The following is a 7,541-nucleotide window of genomic DNA, read 5'->3' on the forward strand; positions in this document are numbered from 1 at the left end:
TGTATTAATACTTTGAATTTACAGTATCAAGCAATTCCTCTTTTTTCCATGCCAGGGCAAAATGATAATGCATTGTTGTTGCTTAACACCCAGATTTTGAGCTCTGTAATATGAGACATTTTGCTGTGGAGGTAACGTCACGTGTGCTGATTGGAGCGTGTGTCTCTCTGTGAGTGTAACACAGGGCAGAGTGACATTGGATAGCCCGGGATTTTCACCCCAGTGTGAGCCACACAGTTTAGGGTTAAGACTCCAGTGTGAGCGGCATGTAAAGCTTTAATGACACTCAGATCTACTTCCAGGAATCCTCTGACCAGGGGAATAATTACGTAAAATTCTGTTGCGTAAGAATCAGCCCAATTAAAAGCAGCTCATAAGCATCCATGGGGAGGGTGGTGGCAGTGAGTGAAAAATAAGTGAAATTCTTACGGTGAGTCTGAGTCTGGTCCCTGATGACGTGGGACGGCTCTTCTTCAGGTAATATTAATTAAACTCTATAATGCTGAGGCGCTCCAGTATCTGTTCCCACTTTTGCTCAGAGAATTGAATCCACCATGACTTCTTTCTGGCTCCAATATCTGGAATAAGGGCCTAATCATTCAGTCTATTTACATTCCAGTGTGCTGAGTCTGTGAGCCAGATGGTCCAGGCCCACCTGACCTGATTCTGGGCAGCCAATAGAAGGACACCGTAGGCGTCGACAACCAGACAGTCACATGTTTAGCAGAACAGAAAGGAGCAGGGTATGTAATGTTAAGTACTGCTGGAAATATACCCCACTGTATAGACGTATTGAGCTGTACAGCGAGCATTGGATCAAATGGTCAACAAAGAAAAATTTAAACAATACGACTGACGTTTGTCCTGGTTGAGTCTGCGGGGTTGTGGAACATCTCTTTACTCTGCAGTACTGCTGTCATGTGGGACTAACTCTTTAATAAACAGGCCTGGTGGTTGTAGTGTAAAGTCATTTTGTGTGCAGGGATTGTTCAAACAAAAAGCTCATTAACATTTTGTACCTTAAATTTTTTTATATGCAAAGCACAAAAAAAACACAAAACAAATACAGCTACAATAAGCTATGTGATGCAAAGTATTTAAATGGAGTAAATGAATCATAGTTGAATGCTGCTTCTGTAATATGGGGTTGTTTTCCTGCATGAGCACTGATTTAACAACAAAACCAGTATTGGTTTTGTTATTGGTTTTGTTGTTTATTGACTTCATTTAGTGAAATGAAGGTCTGTTTTCCTATTTCATCCTTCAGGATTTAATATATGCACTTTATATATGCAAACGAAGCCACAAAACTATTTGCTGGCTTTCAAAAAAAAAAAAAAAGCATTTTAAAATAATAATCAGGGCAAGTAATTCCCAATGCATTTGAAAGTATTCCATTGACTTAAGTGAAATAAAAATTTTGCTAACATATCATGAGAATACATTAAGTAAACAAGTGAATAGAGGTGAAAGGTCCTAACATGTCATTAGAGAACTAAATGCTATTGTAGTTATTACTGACTGATGTTTGTTTTAAAAAAGAAATATTTGACAGCTAACCAGTGAGAGATGTGATGACTATGGATGTCTTTGTCCCCAGTAGAATTTCAGGCTCAGAATGAGATTTGATTACAGCTTCAGTGTATTTCAGGCAACGTCCCGATCAGTATTCACCTCTGCTGTGTGTTCAGGTAACAGGTAAATAACCTTTAAGGTTCTTTGTGTCATGGGCAGCACCTATAACACTTCAGAGATGTGGAAAGAGGCAAACCCATGAGCACTTGCTGACCACCAAGCGCTTCTGGTTACCAAAGGTCAGCCCTCTCGGGATCTCTTGGTATGTTTTGGGGTGGTGCCGGGGGGGTGGTCATGGAACCATGTGGGGAGACCTATATGGTACGGCGTCAGAGGATGGGGGAAGGGGGGGACCACCTTGTCCTGGAGCACTTACCCCCCCCCCCCCCCCGCTCCCACCATGGGGGTGAGGCAGCTGTGGTGTCATGTGACAGAACATGGCATTCCATGTGGACTCCTCATGTTGGTCAAAGTTTTGACAGGCAGCAAGAATGCCAACAGACACAAGAAACACAATACGCCCTAAAAGCAGCCTGAGTAAAAGAAGTTTTCATCTGAAAGGGTCTCTAATAGGGACACTGCTAAACTATATTTAAGTGCCCCCTGCAGAGAATGTGCACTGTATATTTACAAATCATTATTATTCTCCAGTGACCCTGACCAGAATAAGCAGTTAGACAATGCATGGATTAATGCATTATCATTCGACTCACTTTCATGATCACTTATGCTATCAATACTCGTCTAAAGGCTTTATTTGAAGTGACTTACAATTCCAACCATTTATTCAGCTGGGTATTTTATTGGGGAACTTCAGGTCAAGCGCTTTTATTTTCATGGGTTTTGAATCAACAAGACTTAGTCTGGCTGGGAGGGTGAACAGTTTTTTAAGAGGGGGTTGGGAGAGCGGGGAATGGGAGCTGATTGGATGTAGTGAGGAGGAATGAAAACAAGACAGCTGTGTCAGAGTCAGCAGGGGAAGGACACGCGTCTGGTCATAGGAGAGCTACGGAGACGGCTTGGGTGCTAGGGCCCGTCCTTACAGGCTAGAGGAACTGACACTCAATCTCAGCCAACCAATGGGAATGAGGGGCAGGTGAAGGGAATGAAAGCGCTCGTCAGATGACTCCACCCCCCCAGTTCATGCCACCTCGTTTTGAGTTAACACTCACACTACTGCTAGTAATCATTTGACTCATTTTCTGATGTATTTAATTATTTTAATTATTCTGTTTTCTGAGACCATGCGTGTCTGCAGCTGAAAAAGCATGTCTTTTATGTATAATTGTTTTGGGATTTGTTTTGTCAGTACTTTTAAAATAACTCGTGGGGGACCCAAAGTCGAGGGCTGGTTTTTAATCTGAATCCATGTCTGAGGATGAGTTTCGCTTTGTAACAAAACAAATGCAATACAATATGTGTTATTCTTGATATTGCATGGATCGCATTACTGTAAGATTAGAAAAGGGGAAAACTATTCTCATATACAAACATTATATGCCTGAAACACTTAAGAGTGATTAAAATTTGGACCAAAACTTTCTGGCATAACTGGAAAACATTGTAACAGTTTGGGCAGCATTATTTGTTTGTCCTTTGTGGACATCTGTATACCTGCTTGTTCATGCAAATACCTAATCAGCTAAACATGTGGCAGCAGATCGGTGAATGCAAATCATGCAGACATGGGTCAAGAGCTTCAGTTACTGTCAGAGCCAGATCCGCCCCCCCCCCCCCGCCACACTCATGACGCTTATTGTACCCACCTCATGGCTGAAGTTATGATCTAATCGAACTCCGGCCCTAAATTAGTGTCCACCAATCCCACTTGAATGAGGCCTGCCATTAGAGATAAAGTTCTGAGATGGGGATAGATCAGGAAATTGAAATGAGCGATCCGTCACGGCTCGGGTGTTTCATAGAATGGAGAACAAACTAAGCATTCAGAGGCAGCTGTTTGTTCTTTATTGGAGGTATTTTCCAGCCGTGAAAACGCCATCAACTCATCTGGAAATCTGCACGCATCGTGGCAGCTATGGTGAAGACTCTGGCCAGAACTTTTTAGAGTCTTTTGCTGCTATGGGTAACTCTTCCCTCTCAGCGGAGGATTTTGGTCTTTCCCTTGAATTAATCTGGTGTGACTTTGTGGCTTTGTCCTCTGCTTGTCAAACGAACAGAGAGTCTAGGGCCCCCTGGCATATTTAATGGCAAATTATACGGGAGCTGTAAAGCATGTTAATAGCTGAGTGAGTAGCCAATCTCGTTTTTATCTCCCCACATAAAACAAAGCAAAACCCAGCAGCAGCCTGTCGGCAAAGCAAGGCTTCCTGGGTGTGTTTGTTTTCCGTGGTCCGCAGTGCTGCAAAACGGCTTCAGGATGGGCTTATTAATGTCACTAAATGCGAGGTCGGGCTAATGGCGGTTGATTCATATTCACTTTCGCAGTGAAGTGCCAGGATCGTAGTGGAATGGTGATGTCAGGTGACCTGATTATAAGACAATGTCCTCCAAAAATAAAGCCGTAACAAAAAGGATGAGTTTGGTATGAACTATTGTGCCCCCTCCCTTTTTATAAATGAAGCATTGGACATGTATAAAACATGAAGTGCCTTTCATCTGATTTCCATCTCGCTTTGAAGGCCAAATTCCCCTGTTCTGCATGCTGTGGGGTGGGAGACTGGGAGGGGGGCAGGATGTGAATGGAAAGAAAGCCCAGTCTGTGACTGGTGAAAGGACCTGTGGAATCCCACTGGTACACTGGTCTGATGCTTTAGGAGAACGACTCTTTCCATCAGCTCCTGCTTTTGTATCCTTATCCCTACCCCCGCAAACCCCCCCCACCAAACCACAAGCACACACCTTGGACGGTCGGTGATGAAAAATGAATCAAGTCCGACTATATCGGACTCTCCGGACTCCAGGCATCGCAGAAGCAGGGTCATGCAAAGAGAAATGGAGCGTCTGGCTGCCAGCCGTCTCTGTCCTCACAGAGAGATGCCGACGTTAAGTTGGCAGCCACTTTTCATCGATATAAAACAGCATTTTGGTAATTAAAGGTCAATACCAAAAACACATTACCGAAACAGGAAATGCAGCCAAAAGCACATTAAACTCGTCAAAATTTCCCTAACATTTACAAGGTATTTGATGCAATGAAGATGAACCAATGTGTTGACAAATAACCTAATGATAGGTTGTGAAGAAAATAAACACGAGAAAATTATAACTGTCATATTTACATAGTCTGCAGGAAGCATCCAACCCCACCATTTTCTTCCACACTATGGATTTATTAGGATTGAACTAATTCTTATCGTCATCAATCCACCCACGATGCTCCATAATGGCAAAGTGAAAACAAATTTTCTGGAATTTTTACAAATATCATCTCCCATCCTGTGGTCTGTGAACTCAGATACATGCTTTTTCTTTAATTTCTCTTTAGAATTGATTGTAGCCAACTTGTAGGCAATGAACTTGATTGGGTGTGACTTACTTGTAGGCAATGAACTTGATTGGGTGTGACTTACTTGTAGGCACGTACACATCTGTCTTTATAAGGTCCTACAGTACAGAGCGACTGGCAGAGCGGAGGGGTATGAATATATCCTGAAGGCACTAGAATCTTCACAGCATCCCTTTCAGAGTTTATCAGGGTCTGAAATGAGACCTTGATGACCATGGACAATATATAAGTGCCGGTGTGTTTGGCATTCTAGCAAGGATGGGAATTTAGGGATGGCCATTGGGAGACAGTCAAGTTCGAGGGTTTGGACTTAAAAGGCTGCCCTGATCCATACATGCCAATGCGGGCTGAGTACTGGTCTGACATAAAAACCACCATCTGCTGCTCTTCATGTTGAGGATTCCGGGATGTTTGTGTAGAACCCACAGGTCAATGCCCCTCCATGTGTGAGCTCCTTCATGGGTCTTCCCTTTGTGACACAAAAACCTGCTCTTTTGGTACATTGCCTGTACAGTATATGATACTAGGAATAACATTAGCCTTTGAGCAATGGATCCAAATATATTTAAAGAGAGAAGCAGTGGGACATATCGATAGCAGGACACCATCACCAAGACTTTCGAACAGATGTCTTCATTTCTTATTAACTGCTGATGGAAACTAGTTTTGGTAAATAAATAGGATGAATATTCGCTTACACGCAACTGAGATTCCTTTTTAAAACACAAAATCAAAATTACCATGTTTGCATGTATAAAATCAGTGTTGCTAAACTGATTCTGAATCACTGGGCTGATGTGAGAACGTGAAAGGTTCTCACTGGTGTTAATCCCAACATTTTCTGAATCTGCTCTTTGATATTTCCTTCATCGTTTTGGGATGAACAGCATTTGCTGCCAGGTGACAGGGCTGCCTTTGCTAAATCCCATAATATGCAGGTCGCCGAGGCCACATCTCAACACAGTGATTCATTACACCGCGCCCACACGCTGTGGTTTAACAAATACAGATGCGAAAGCGTTTCATGACATGCAGCTGGGATGCTGTTGCAATCTAGAATCATACCACCAGAGGGCACTGGTGTATTTCCAAGTTTAGAACCACCGCAGACGCCGCGTTACGCTACTTCAAACTTATTCTGCATAGAATATTACCAATAAGGAATAGAAATGCGACAGAAAATTATGTTAGTGGGTTTTTGTGTCATATGCAAAAATATATGTAAATATGTATTTTTATTTGTTTTCCACATGTCACAATAGGTAAAAATTATCTTTTAAGGTTTGCTCAGAAAGCAAAATTTTTCAGGTGAACATATACTGTATCTCAAAGGTGCAAGAGACAAGTTAAAATTCTTATAAAAGAAATTTACAGGTAAAAACAGATAATAGCATGACTAATCACAATTATTAATAAACTCTGGCATTATATATCAGGTCAGACTTTTGCAAATGTTTGCAATGCTATTGTAGCTATGCTATTTATATGTATTTTTATTTTTTTTAAATAAGCATCTTTTATAAAACTCCCCAGTGCAAACTTGCTTGACTGGCCTGATCTTTGTGATTAAACGATTTCTGGGGTCAATATGTGCAAACAGATGAAACTCAGGAGGAGAAGGATCACTTCCATGTCATTGTCTGATTCATGCTTACATGTTTTTCTCTTTGGCCTTAAATTCAGTGCTTGTTCCGAGCAATGGTCTCCTGGCAAATGGGTCGAAAACAATCCGAACCAAGAACCAGCATGATCGTCCAAGACCAAACACTTGAAACCGTCCACGAAGCAGGAATAGACATCCGATCCTCTGTAACTCCCTACGTACTCCGTTCTGCTGAGTTGGAAATGCATCGCAAGGTATCAGCGTCAGCTGGAATGACATCCACAATGTGCCAGGATGCCCTGTGGGAATTTGGCAGGAGATCAGACATAAAGAGGATGCGTTTGGTTTGAGGCTACGGTCGTTATCGCAATGCAAAGGTGACAGACTCACACACACACTGAAACACTCATATAGAAACAGAAATATAGCTCACTTATAATGTCTGCAGAACTCGTGAATTATGAATCCCCTATTCAATACCCAGGATGGCCAGTCCAACTGACCCCCCCAGACCATTAATCATTAATGTCAAGCAAACACGCAAAAATGTATAATGTTTTCTAACTGTGAGTGCATTTGGGACCAACTAGCTATTATGGTCCCACCTGAATGTCATTAATAATTTTTGGGGATGTACGGCCAACTGTGCAGAAAGATAGTCCCCAACAGACTGCTGATGAGTTCAGCATGGTCACCATGACAATAGTTTTCAGCAGAGTCCTAGATTAATTGTAGAGGTCAAGAGCATTGATCTTGGTCCATGTTCCTCTTCTCCCTTACAGTACATTTTGCAACCAAGCCCAATCTTCCAGCCGAAAACAAAAGCCACCCTGGCATGAGAAGTTCAGGGTTCCCATGGCGATTCACCGACATGCTTACCTACGGATCCTTGTGGAT

This window comes from Paramormyrops kingsleyae, chromosome 2 (genome assembly GCF_048594095.1).
Source record: "Paramormyrops kingsleyae isolate MSU_618 chromosome 2, PKINGS_0.4, whole genome shotgun sequence".
NCBI lineage: Eukaryota > Metazoa > Chordata > Actinopteri > Osteoglossiformes > Mormyridae > Paramormyrops > Paramormyrops kingsleyae.